The sequence below is a fragment of the Tursiops truncatus genome, chromosome 17 (genome assembly GCF_011762595.2).
Source record: "Tursiops truncatus isolate mTurTru1 chromosome 17, mTurTru1.mat.Y, whole genome shotgun sequence".
Taxonomy (NCBI): Eukaryota; Metazoa; Chordata; class Mammalia; order Artiodactyla; family Delphinidae; genus Tursiops; species Tursiops truncatus.
In genome coordinates this window covers 32,648,704-32,663,638 of record NC_047050.1, presented here as the reverse complement: position 1 = coordinate 32,663,638, position 14,935 = coordinate 32,648,704, and the positions used below count along the sequence as shown (strand labels likewise).

Below are 14,935 nucleotides of genomic sequence, written 5' to 3'. Positions count from 1 at the left end.
CCCACCAAAAGACACAGATTAGCTGAATGGATACAAAAACAAGACCCTTATATATGCTGTCTACAAGAGACCCACTTCAGACCTAGAGACACATACAGACTGAAAGTAAGGGGATGGAAAAAGATATTCCATGCAAATGGAAACCAAAAGAAAGCTGGAGTAGCAATTCTCATATCAGACAAAATAGACTTTAAAATAAGGACTATTAAAAGAGACAACGAAGGACACTACATAATGATCAAGGGATCGATCCAAGAAGAAGATATAACAATTGTAAATATTTATGCACCCAACATAGGAGCACCTCAATACATACAATAAGGCAAATACTAACAGCCATAAAAGGGGAAATCGAGAGTAACACATTCAGAGTAGGGGACTTAAACACCCCACTTTCACCAATGGACAGATCATCCAAAATGAAAATAAATAAGGAAACACAAGCTTTAAATGATACATTAAACAAGATGGACTTAATTGATATTTATAGGACACTCCATCCAAAAACAACAGAATACACATTTTTCTCAAGTGCTCATGGAACATTCTCCAGGATAGATCATATCTTAGGTCACAAATCAAGCCTTGGTAAATTTAAGAAAATTGAAATTGTATCAAGTATCTTTTCTGACCACAACGCCATGAGACTAGATATCAATTACAGGAAAAGATCTGTAAAAAATACAAACACATGGAGGCTAAACAATACACTACTTAATAATGAAGTGATCACTGAAGAAATCAAAGAGGAAATAAAAAAATACCTAGAAACAAATGACAATGGAGACACAACGACCCAAAACCTGTGGGATGCAGCAAAAGCAGTTCTAAGGGGGACGTTTATAGCAATACAAGCCCACCTTAAGAAGCAGGAAACATCTCGAATAAACAACCTAACCTTGCACCTCAACCAATTAGAGAAAGAAGAACAAAAAAACCCCAAAGCTAGCAGAAGGAAAGAAATCATAAAAATCATATCAGAAATAAATGAAAAAGAAATGAAGGAAATGATAGCAAAGATCAATAAAACTAAAAGCTGGTTCTTTGAGAAGATAAACAAAATAGATAAACCACTAGCCAGACTCATCAAGAAAAAAAGGGAGAAGACTCAAATCAATAGAATGAGAAATGAAAAAGGAGAGATAACAACTGACACTGCAGAAATAAAAGAGATCATGAGAGATTACTACAAGCAACTCTATGCCAATAAAATGGACAATCTGGAAGACATGGACAAATTCTTAGAAATGCACAACCTGCCAAGACTGAATCAGGAAGAAATAGAAAATATGAACAGACCAATCACAAGCACTGAAATTGAAACTGTGATTAAAAATCTTCCAACAAACCAAAGCCCAGGACCAGATGGCTTCACAGGCAAATTCTATCAAGCATTTAGAGAAGAGCTAACACCTATCCTTCTCAAACTCTTCCAAAATAGAGCAGAGGGAGGAACACTCCCAAACTCCTTCTATGAGGCCACCATCACCTTGATACCAAAACCACACAAGGATGTCACAAAGAAAGAAAACTACAGGCCAATATCACTGATGATCATAGATGCAAAAATCCTCAACAAAATACTAGCAAACAGAATCCAACAGCACATTAAAAGGATCATACACCATGAACAAGTGGGTTTTATTCCAGGAATGCAAGGATTCTTCAATATACGCAAATCTATCAATGTGATAAACCATATTAACAAATTGAAGGAGAAAAACCATATGATCATCTCAATAGATGCAGAGAAAGCTTTTGACAAAATTCAACACCCATTTATGATAAAAACCCTGCAGAAAGTAGGCATAGAGGGAACTTTCCTCAACATAATAAAGGCCATATATGACAAGCCCACAGCCAACATCATCCTCAATGGTGAAAAACTGAAAGCATTTCCACTAAGAGCAGGAACAAGACAAGGTTGCCCACTCTCACCACTCTTATTCAACATAGTTTTGGAAGTTTTAGCCACAGCAATCAAAGAAGAAAAGGAAATAAAAGGAATCAAAATCGGAAAAGAAGAAGTAAAGCTGTCACTGTTTGCAGATGACATGATCCTATACATAGAGAATCCTAAAGATGCTACCAGAAAACTACTAGAACTAATCAATGAATTTGGTAAAGTGGCAGGATACAAAATTAATGCACAGAAATCTCTGACATTCCTATATACTAATGATGAAAAATCTGAAAGTGAAATCAAGAAAACACTCCCATTTACCATTGCAACAAAAAGAATAAAATATCTAGGAAGAAACCTACCTAAGGAGACAAAAGACCTGTATGCAGAAAATTATAAGACACTGATGAAAGAAATTAAAGATGATACAAATAGATGGAGAGATATACCATGTTCTTGGATTGGAAGAATCAACATTGTGAAAATGACTCTACTACCCAAAGCAATCTATAGATTCAATGCAATCCCTATCAAACTACCACTGGCATTTTTCACAGAACTAGAACAAAAAATTTTGCAATTTGTATGGAAACACAAAAGACCCCGAATACCCAAAGCAATCTTGAGAACGAAACACGGAGCTGGAGGAATCAGGCTCCCTGACTTCAGACTATACTACAAAGCTACAGTTATCAAGACGGTATGGTACTGGCACAAAAACAGAAAGATAGATCAATGGAACAGGATAGAAAGCCCAGAGATAAACCCATGCACATATGGACACCTTATCTTTGATAAACGTGGCAGGAATGTACAGTGGAGAAAGGACAGCCTCTTCAGTAAGTGGTGCTGGGAAAACTGGACAGGTACATATAAAAGTATGAGATTAGATCACTCCCTAACACCATATACAAAAATAAGCTCAAAATGGATTAAAGACCTAAATGTAAGACCAGAAACTATCAAACTCTTACAGGAAAACATAGGCAGAACACTGTATGACATAAATCAAAGCAAGATACTTTCTGACCCACCTCCTAGAGTAATGAAAATAAAAACAAAAATAAACAAATGGGACCTAATGAAACTTCAAAGCTTTTGCACAGCAAAGGAAACCATAAACAAGACCAAAAGACAACCCTCAGAATGGGAGAAAATATTTGCAAATGAAGCAACTGACAAAGGACTAATTTCCAAAATTTACAAGCAGCTCATGCAGCTCAATAACAAGAAAACAAACAACCCAATCCAAAAATGGGCAGAAGACCTAAACAGACATTTCTCCAAAGAAGATATACAGACTGCCAACAAACACATGAAAGAATGCTCAACATCATTAATCATTAGAGAAATGCAAATCAAAACTGCAATGAGATATCATCTCACACCAGTCAGAATGGCCATCATCAAAAAATCTAGAAACAATAAATGCTGGAGAGGGTGTGGAGAAAAGGGAACACTCTTGCACTGCTGGTGGGAATGTGAATTGGTTCAGCCACTATGGAGAACAGTATGGAGGTTCCTTAAAAAACTACGAATAGAACTACCATATGACCCAGCAATCCCACTACTGGGCATATACCCTGAGAAAACCAAAATTCAAAAAGAGTCATGTACCAAAATGTTCATTGCAGCTCTATTTACAATAGCCCGGAGATGGAAACAACCTAAGTGCCCATCATCGGATGAATGGATAAAGAAGATGTGGCACATATATACAATGGAATGTTACTCAGCCATAAAAGGAAACAAAATTGAGCTATTTGTAATGAGGTGGATAGACCTAGAGTCTGTCATACAGAGTGAAGTAAGTCAGAAAGAAAAAGACAAATACCGTATGCTAACACATATATATGGAATTTAAGAAAAAAAATATCATGAAGAACCTAGGGGTAAAGCAGGGAATAAAGACGCAGACCTCCTAGAGAATGGACTTGAGGTTATGGGGAGGGGGAAGGGTGAGCTGTGACAGGGCGAGAGAGAGTCATGGGCATATACACACTAACAAACGTAGTAAGGTAGATGGCTAGTGGGAAGCAGCTGCATGGTACAGGGATATTGGCTCGGTGCTTTGTGACAGCCTGGAGGGGTGGGATACAGAGGGTGGGAGGGAGGGAGATGCAAGAGGGAAGACATATGGGAACATATGTTTATGTATGACTGATTCACTTTGTTATAAAGCAGAAACTAACACACCATTGTAAAGCAATTATACCCCAATAAAGATGTTAAAAAAAAAAAGAAGAAAATAGATGCATATATTTCTTTTCTGCCATAATATGACATCATATAAGGAACGCTATTTTATTAGCTAGAAATAAGATTTGCTTTTGTTATTTTAGTACATTTGATCACATAAGAATAATTCTAGATTTTTTCCCCTCCTGTGACTCTCATAGCATCCCCATCTAAAATAGACTTTGGAGATTTAGATCAAATGTCATATCAATTGTCCTAGACTGCTTACTATGCGCTTTCACTATAGATTTTAATGTCAATAGAGAAAGGAGAAGGAAAAGTCAGAGCGAAATGAAACAGGTGTATGCAACACCCCTCTCTACTACCGACATTTCTCAGAATTCTGGGGGAAGTTGCATCTATAAGTGGAAAGTTTTTCGCCATGGAACTCACAGTGGTTGAACTTCTCATGAAGAATTTTTTTTCACTACTGAATAAAAATATGTTTGATTTTACCATAACTGAAAAGTTCTCCTGTTTCTACTTCTGAGGTTTGCCCTCAAGACTACTGTTTACCTAATGGAAGGGACTCCTATGCATGGAGGAAAAAGTGCACCATTTGAAGGAAAAGCTAAAGGAGTGATATTCAGGTAGCTCCTCATTCCACCAATGAAAACATACACATAGATTTTCCACTTTACATCTCATTTTCCACCTTATTTTCATGATTTTGAAATGAATATGTAGGGTCTGATGAGTTTGTCAATAGTCTATAATTATTAGTGTTATTAAAATAGAATACAAATTATAAGCCATATATAAAAATGCTGTGTGAATAAACTGCTATACCCCAAATAATACAAATGAGTGAATGGCAGTAAATGCTAAGAGGGATTAACAACATAAAGGATATTAAAAAAATGATGACCGTATTTCATATTTATGTGTCTTTTTCTCTCTCACTTTTTTTTTTTTATTGCGGTACTTGGGCCTCTCACTGTTGTGGCCTCTCCCATTGCGGAGCACAGGCTCCGGACGCGCAAGCTCAGTGGCCATGACTCACGGGCCCAGCCACTCCGCAGCATGTGGGATCTTCCCGGACCGGGGAACGAACCCGCGTCCCCTGCATCGGCAGGCAGAACGCTCAACCACTGCGCCACCAGGGAAGCCCTTCTCTCTCACTCTTACTCAACTCCTAAATAACTAAGAGAATATGCTCACCAATGGTAAGCATGTTTTGGATGTTCGATGTGTGTTTGTGGGAAAGAACAAAAAAAAACTGCCTCAGTTAGGTCAAATATCATACAAGAGATGAATGAGATTAGAGTTGGGATTGGGATTTGTGTTAGTTACTCAATAACTAACCAATCACAGATATGACAGTGCAGTGCAATATGCAAATATACTTTTAAACAACTTCTCTTAAGTTATCTACTGTCTGTAAAGACAATCACACTCAACTGCTCTGCACTTAACCCCAGAGCTTCTGAGTTAGAATCTGTTAGAAATAGGTACACGTTTCATTGCTTTGGCAACATTTACATGGCTCTGCATCAGGCAATACAACTGCTAAGATCACACTCTGGGAATTCAGGAAAGGCTAGTGTCCAGTTCTGGTCGTTCTACCACCCAACTGTGATCTAGGGTAAATTCCTGAAAAAAAAAAAAAGAAAAGAAAAGAAAAACCTGAAGATGCTGAAACAGTATTTCCTACTTCACAGGGTCGTCATGGGGATAAAAGGTCATTAGGATAAAGTGCCTCTCACCCAGGAAACATTGATAAATGCTACTGATGCTACCATCATCATCATCATGACCGATCAAGAACATATTGCCACATGGAAATTCAACATTCCCTGGGCCACTCACAACTTTCCTTTAAAGGACTCATATTCTATGTGGGGTCTTAACACCTTCAAATAACAGAAAATACAAGTCTTTACGCCTTTTTTTCTGTAGCTAATTTTGGCATCTTTCACCTCTGTCCACTTAAGTGTTGGTTTAGCATATTCTTGTCACACAAAGAAGCTACTTCCCAAAGAGAGGAACAATGTGTCAAGTGACAAAGACATTAAGTGAAGTCTTTCACATCCTAGATTGCCCACAGTATAGCTCAGCTGGTCTCTGGGTTGGAAGGCCTGGGTCTACTTTGCTCCTCTGTTACAGGGGAAGGGACATGGTCCTTAGCATGTGCTCTGTGAAACAGAGGCAGCTGCGGGTAGAATTATAACACAAGCAGAACTGGCTTCAATTCTTCCTTCTTAGGTCTTTTTCTTCTTGTTCAGCTGTTCAAGGAACTTGCCTGCCCTCTGTCCCTGCCAGGACGATGTTACATCTGCCTGGATAAGTAGGTCACCATTGTATATCAGGAAAGGTCTTATTTGTAATCATCAGGAACCAGATACGGCTAATTTGAGCAGAAAAGGAAACTTTTGGAAGTTTACGGCTAGGTCTCAGTAACTAGAAGCAGACTAAACAACCGAAAGCCAAAGCTATGCTATTGCAATTATAGGATCAGGCCAAAGTGATGTTATAAGTCCTAGCTGGCCTTGCTACCAAGCAGGAACAGGAAACAGGAGGTTGACCCAGCACTGCTGGCCTTGCTTCTTTACATCATTTATTTGTAATTCAAAATCCAAGAGAGGGGTGCAGTTGGCCAACCCGAGGTCGCCCGACTGTTTTCCATCTGTAAGGGAGACTGAGCATGTGAGTAAACAGTGTATCTGACATGTTCAGCTTGTATAACGAGAGGAAGGCTCTGTTTCTCACCAAGACCCACAAAGTGGAAAATTCCCCAGAGAAAGGAATTTCAGATCAGATGCTTGGAAAGTTAAAAACAACAACAAACAAATGCAGATGTGGAATTAAAGACATGGAGTCATTAAGAACCTATATGTGGAGTGATTCAGACCTGAATCACTTGTTCACATCTGGAGCAAGCTACTCAATCTTGCTGAGCTTCAATTTTCTTTAAAGGAAACAACGTGGAAGATGATGTCCACATGTAACTTGTGGTACACATGAAGGAGGGTAGCACAGTATATGATGCCTGGCACATCCTATGCATTTTCTAAAACTACTAGTAGTACTATTATTATTGTTACTTATTATACAATTTATTGTAGAAATTAACAGGGAGAGTATTAATAAATGTTAATACAGCGCTAAGTGTCACATTTATGATCTCAACTAATTAGTTGTTGATTCAACAAACATTCCACATATCAGAAAATAACCTGTTAGTATATATATATATATATATATATTTTTTTTACAGAAGAAAAGAAACCCTGAGGCTTAGAAAGTGTAAACAATGTACCAAAAGTCACTCATTTAAGAGGTAATGGAATATAATTCAGCCTTAAAAAAATGAAGGAGATCCTTTCATTTGCGACAATATAGATGAAACAGGAGTGCATTATGCTGATGAAATAAGCCAGACAGGATAAATACGAATGATATCATTTATATATGGAATCTAAAAAGAAAAAAAGCCACACTCATAGAAACAGAGTAGAAAACTGGTTGCCAGGGGCTGGGGTGTGGGTGGGGAAAAGAGGGGAAGACTGGTAAAAGGGCACAAACTTTCAGCTGCAGGATGAATAAGGTCTGAGGATCTACTGTATAACATAGTTACTACAGTCAATAATACTGTATTGTATAACTAACATTTTCTGAGAGAATAGAACTTAAGTGTTCTCACCAAAAAAAGAAAAAAAGGAAAAAGGTGTCATGAGCTGTTAGATGTATTAATTAACGTGATGGGAAGGATCCTTTTGCAACGCATATGTATATCAAATCATCATGATATACTCTTTGACTATCTTACAGTTTTGTCAATTATACCTCAATAAAACAGAAAAAAAAGAGGTAATAAAGATGAGACTCCAATCCAGGATTATCCAGCTCAAAAAACTACACTCTTAACCATTACAATATAGTATCCATCCATATGTTGTAACTGTAAAATGCTTAACACAAAGGAAACGTTAAATAAATGGTATTTATTCTAACTCTAATGCTTACTAGATATTAGTTATGTGGTATGCTTTACTTCTAACTACAAGGGTATAAGGTGCAAATTCTTGCTACAGAACATAAAAGCCCCTGTGGTACCCTGTACGATACACACGGTACCTGTAAATCTCTCATCTCTCAACCCAGAGTCTCCTCAAGTTGGAGGTCTTTACCCCTTTATAATGTGGGAATAATGCCTTTCCCACATTTGCACTGGGCATGAAAATCCATACTTCCAGGTGTATACGGAACCTCCACTTAGCTCCTCGTCACCTTGGAATCACCAGACCAAAGATCATTTATTCCATTAATATAAATGATGTAGGGATAGAAGTACAGAATATACAGAGAGTGTTGGAGGAATCCAAACAACAAGTCCTCCACTCTCAAAACAAATTTTAGAGTTCCAAAAGTAAAGAGCAATGTTTGGAAATAAAACTAAAAATGAAACTAACATCTACAATTAGCCAAGTATTTATTATGGGCCAGGCTACTTACTAGGCACTTGATAAACATTACAGCTCATCTTCCTGCAGTCCTTCAAAGCATATAATATTGTTTCTATTTCATAGAGAAGAAAATTGTATCTAAGCAGGTTAGTGATTAGCCCAAGACCACAGGGCTAGGCTGTAAGAAAAGAAGGCCAAAATGGTGATGGATGTTATAACTAGAAGATTATGGCTAATCAAATAAAAATATTCAAAACGGTCCTAATGTATTATGAGGATTTCTTTAGAATAACTTGGGTGCCTTAGTGAATACAGTAGTGGTAGGCACTACAGTCTCTTTAATTTGCTAATCATACAAATCTACTTTAATATTCTTGGCGACAAGGAGCTAACTACTGATAAGACAGCTTCTTCAGTTTGGGGGCTACTCCAGGGTGAAATGCCGGAACGTCTTACTGCCTGCAATGTTACCTAGTTCTACCAGGGGGAATAAAGCAGAACAAGTAGCCACTGTTCTTGACAAATGGATACAGTTTCAGTTTTTCAAACTATGAGTGTCAGATTCATTCATTGTATCAGATAGATCTGTCAATGGCTTTGCCCATTTACTAATGGATGGCACACTGCAGACACACGTTGGGTCAAAGGACTCAATGTCACCTCATTGATACTGTCATCAATATAATTTGTATTGGCATTTTGTCTCACCCTGACTTTACGGACTCTGTGAGGAGATCCAGGTCTCCAGACCATGGACTGATCACCTCTGCTTGACACAGTATTCTCTGCTCATTTCCAGAGGGGACCAAGGATGAGCTCTTGTACTTCTGAGTCTATTCACCCTACCTGGCAACACATACTAGCTGGGCTGATTGGATCAAGCAGGAGCCCCAGAGTTTAAATTTCCAGCTGCATTGGAGGAAACAGAGGCTATGCCCCAATCCCATAACCCCTCACTTCTTACTGCTAGCCTATCCTAGGCTGTTCTTGCTGATAGGAGTACTTCATGCTAAAAATTAATTTTGCTTACCTGATGGCAGTCACACAACCTCAAATGCCATTTTTATAAATAAGGCAACCACCAATGGAGTGTGGTTTAGGGTTTTTTCTTCTGTAGACCCTGCCTACCCTATAAAATCTCCCATTACTGCATCATGGAGACTATAATCCCTTTCCGAGGGAATAGATTCTTTCCAACCATAAGATGAAATAAGAACTTACATTTCCACACTGCCCAAAAGGAAATAAATTGATTACAAAATGCAGGAGAATGACTGATTTTCCACATTTGTTGTGTTCATTAAAGGGTTTTTGAATAGACTTGACAGTATTAAAGAAGTTCAACACACACAAAATAAAAATTAATAAATGAAGAGAAAAAAATTGCATTTACAACAAATAACAAAATAAACACACTGATATATAAAAGGTTGTTATACATCGATGAAAAATGGATGCCATAAAGTCACAAAGTAAAAAGTATTAACAGCCAATAAAGATATGAAAATATGTTCAACTTTGCTATTATTAATCAAAGAAATACAAATAAAATAATTCAGGTGTCATATTTTACTGACTAGAATGACAAAGTTTTAAAAAACTTGATAATACTGGTATTGATATTGATAATACTGGTACTGATGAGTGTGTGTAAGAAACCACATTGGATGTTAAATTCTTGGTAGAAATAAAAAGCACGGTAACCTTTCTGGAAGACAATATGTCAGTATGTACCAGAACTGACAACCAGCCATTCAAGTTCTAGAAGTCCATTCTAAGGAAATAAACAAATGCTCAAAGACATATGAACAAGGATGCTTGTCTCATTGTTTAGCAGAGCAAAACAGGAATAATCTAAATGTTGAACAGTAGGGACTGGTTAAATAAATAATAGAATGCTGTTCAACCATTAAAAATGATGCTGCAGATTTTTATTAGGTGATGAGTAATCATACTTATATTACTAAATAAAAATGTTATAGAACTGTTTTGTAGTTTGATATAATAATTAAAGGTATTTTATACTTGCATTGTATTTATATGCACCCCGTCACAAAAAAGTTTCAAAAGATACCCTCAAAAATGTTACAGAGATGATTTATCAGAAATGGGATTTTGAGTTATTTTTCCTTTTTTCTTTAAATCCTTTCAATTTTGGAGTTTCTGCAATGAGCCTGTATTATTTTTACAATTAAAAATATTTAAATTTACAACAAAAGGATCTAAATTCCTCCAGTTTTCCATGTATTTTCCACCCTGGCTCAGGGTAGTTGTGTAAAAAAAAAAAATCAGCTTATTTTCTCTTTTGTATCAATCTAAATTTACTTTTCATAAGTTAACTATTTTAGTCTGGCAAAAGGTTCACACAGGAAAATTGTTAAGGTCTGAGTATTCTATTACCTTTAAAAGCACTGGAAACTTTGAAATTATTTCTTTCAGAATTTTCATATAATACTGAAAGGCGGGGGGGGGAGGTAGCAAAATGAAGGGAAATAGATAGTAGTAGTCAACTTCAATTAAGAAAAAGCAACAAGAGGCAGTTTGTACTCTTTTGATACGGCAGAAGGCCCATGTGTCAACTCATGCTAAAAAATGTATATACACACACACATATATATGTTTCTGTGTATTATATGTATATGTGACACACACACATAATTAATCCACAGCCTTAGGCTAATCACTCATTGTGGCAGAAACAACGAGCTGTTGACTACACTTTAATTAGCTCCTCCAGCCTGTAGAGGCATCACTAGGATCAAGATAGGAACAACATTCTCCATCTCCGCTTGCATCTGGGTATGGTTCTATCCCAAAGAATGTGACCAGAGGTGACCTGAAGAGTTTATGTCTGAAGGATAACGAGTTGATAATTGTAGCTTGCAGCTTCCTCTCTCCTTTCCTTTTTAGGACAAACGTAGAGCCACTTGATGAAGGTGGTGGGTCCCTGAATAACTGAGCAGAAAACTGACGCTCAGACCACCAAAGTCCATACTACACTCCTGAGTGAGTGAGAAATGAACTGTCCATGTGTTGCTCCACTGAGGTTTAAGGTTTATTATTTAGTGTTTAACTAACGCATTTTTTCTTTAAACCTCAGTTGCCTTCTCTGTAAAATAAAGTCTTTGAAAAGGATCCACTGTAAGTTTTTTCCCTTGCTTATGTTTTTATCTTAGTTTTTAATTCTCAGAAACATTGCGCGCATTTTACCTTTTAAGTTAGTAAGTCTACTTTTTTTCCCACAAAGACGGGTTCTTCAAGTTATGGAGAAGTCATAGCAGACTGTTGCTTCAGTTTAAGATACGCATTCACATATGAGATGAGAAGGGTGAGGACCCAGAGAAACGCCTTTGACAGAGGGGAGTGAGAGCATACTGAAGAATGTTTAGTAATAAAGAATTCAGATGGGAGTAACGGATGGGTTACATCTAACAGATTTGCTCAAAGGAATTCTGGAAAGGCAAATATGTGAAAATGTATAGCAAAGACATGAAATGCCTTTTGGTCCCTAAATGGATTTCATTTCAAAGACGTGCATATTGCAAATACATGTACCATAACACTTCTCTGTCCACTTCTAGAATTTTCTAAAGCCTGACAGAACAGCTGCAGAGAGAGGATGTCATTCCAAGATAATCGACTGCAAGTGACTAAATTAAGATAAAAATGTCCTTAACCTTGAACAGTTTTTAAAGAGATTTTAGAAGAAAGGAGCCCTCCAGGGGGTTGTATAACTATATAATTGTACCCTTTCTAAAAGGCTATTTACAGATACATAATGTTTCCCCTCCATTCTTTAAAGTAAAATATAGGATAAAAAAAAATAGTTTGGGGATAATATTTGTTTGGGACAGCAGGCACTGCTAATCAGTACCACTCTCTCCTTATTCCTTACTACCAGAGCCCTGGTTTAGGAGACCCCATTATCCTTAAGGCTAAGGTGGCCAGTTTAAAATCCGAGCTGATGAGATCTAAGTGCAAGTCTGCTCACCATCTGTGGTAAAAAATTTGCTCTCTGAGTTAGACACTGCCTTTTTTTTCTTACTTAATTTCTTTTTTTTTTTCCTTTTCTTTCTTCCTGCCCAAATTGTTGGAACACTACTGGAGATTCTGGGGTCACTTTGAAGCTATGTGGACGTGCTAGAGATGTGGAAGCTGGAAGAGCGAAGCAACCCAGTCCCCTGGTGATGCCCTTCAGCAGCTGGACTAACGCTAGAGGGACTATCTCCAAACTTCCTGCTACCCGTGGAAAGTAAGGTAAATCACTCATTCACTTTCTGTTACCTACTAACTGATCCAGAACTCTAACCTCAGGGTTCTAGAACCCTTCTCAGTATCCCATAGTCATACTCATGTTCCAGACTCCTGATCATCAGACTTGCTTATAGCAGATGTATGGGGAGGGCAGGCTCTCCTGAAAGCCCTCATACTTCCTCCCCTACCCCCACCACACACAAATAATGATCTTTATGTCCACTCATCCCTCTATCTACACTCAGAGGCCAGGGCCCCCAGGAAGGCTTCACTGACAACCCTTTACTCCTCTCTACATGCAGAAAGGGTAGAGGTGTGGGCTCTGGAATCAGATTTCCTAGACTTGAATTCTTAATCTGTTACTTACCAGTTTAGGACGTGGGCAAAGTAGTTACCTTCTCTGGACACCCCTGTAAAAGAGGAACACTAAGTAGCACCTATGTACCTTACTGAAAGGATTAAATGAGCAAATGCAGGTAAAGTTCTTATAATTTTTTCTTGGGTCAATCAATTCTAGCTGCTATGGTTACCTTTGGCTAATTTAGGGCAGAGTCCCTTTGCCCTCCTTTGGTTCTCTGGGCCCGTCTCATTCACAACACACACAACCGCATACTGCATTCACAACACACAACCGCATACTGCAGAGTTTTGAAAGGTGGTTCTCAAAATGTGGTCCCTGGGCCAGCAATATCAGCCACACCTGGGAACTGGTTAGAACTCTGGCACTGGAGCCCAGCAATCTGTGTTTTAACAATATTCTCAGGCAAATCTGATGCACACTAAAGGTTGACGACAACTGAGAACATCTGTCTCACACTCTCCTGGAGGCATTCACCAAAAATACAGTTACAGGACCTTACACCTGACCAGCTGGAGAAGGGGTCTAGTAATTGCCCTGGGTATCATGCTTGTCATGATTTTTCAGCACCTAAATGTTTGAGAATCACTGCCATTTTGAATGTGTGTTTCACTTGTCTGTTTTTCCAGTGGACTTTACTTCCTTGCAAGGGAGGTTTGTGAAGATTTGTTGCTGTTGTTTGCATTATTAGTTTTATTATGCTAATTCTAGAATCTCTGGTGCATAGTGCAATCTCAGGCAGGAAGTAGTGGCTCATTAAAACAGGTATCCCAAAAGTCTTAGTAGAACTTCAAGATTAATTCCTTCAGGAAGAGGTAAAATTGTCATTAGATGCAGATGATATGATACTATATAGAGAAAACCCTAAAGACTCTACATGAAAACTACTACAACTGATAAACGAATTCAGCAAGGTAGCAGAATACAAGATTAACATACAGAAATTGGTTGCATTTCTTTATACCAACAATGAAATATCGGAAAGGGAATGTAAAAAACAATGCCTTTTAAAATTACAACCCCAAAAATGAAATACTTAGGAATAAACCTCACCAAGAAGGCAAAAGACTTATACGCGGAGAACTGTAAGACATTAATAAAGGAAAGTGAAGATGATTCAAAGAAATGGAAAGACATCTCATGTTCTTGGGTTGGAGGAATTAACATTGTTAAAATGCTCATACTACCCAAAGCAATCTACAGATTTAATGCGATCCCTATCAAATTACCCATGACATTTTTCACGCAATTAGAACAAATAATCCTAAAATTCATACAGAACCATAAAAGACCCAGAATCGCCAAAGCAATCCTGAAGAAAAAGAACAACGTTGGAGGCATAGCCACCCCAGACTCAGACAGTACTCCAAAGTCACAGTAATCAAAACAGCGTGGTATTGGCACAAAAACAGACATATGGATCAATGGAACAGAATACAGAGCCCAGAAATAAACACACACACCTCAGTTAATCTTTGACAATTAATCTTTGACAAAGGAGGCAAGAATATATAATGGGAAAGAGACAGGCTCTTCCGCAAGTGGTGTTGGTAAAGTTGGACAGCCTTATATAAACCAGTGAAGTTAGAACACATCCTTTCACCATACACGAAAATAAACTCAAAATGTCTTAAAGACTTAAACATAAGACATGACACCATAAAACTTCTAGAAGAGAACACAGGCAAAATATTCTCTGACATAAATCATACCAATGTTTTCTTAGGTCAGTCTCCCAAGACAATAGAAATAAAAATGAAAATAAACAAAGGGGAC

At 37.8% G+C, this 14,935-nt stretch overlaps 1 protein-coding gene and 1 pseudogene across 1 annotated transcript in view; both read right to left on the bottom strand.

Annotated features, from left to right (window-relative positions):
• LOC117308644 (uncharacterized) overlaps positions 1-14,935 on the bottom strand; it is a 129,239-nt gene that overhangs the window by 78,289 nt on the left and 36,015 nt on the right. The window lies entirely within an intron of this gene.
• The window catches only part of LOC117308645 (ferritin light chain pseudogene), a 119,887-nt pseudogene that overhangs the window by 97,647 nt on the left and 7,305 nt on the right, over positions 1-14,935 (bottom strand).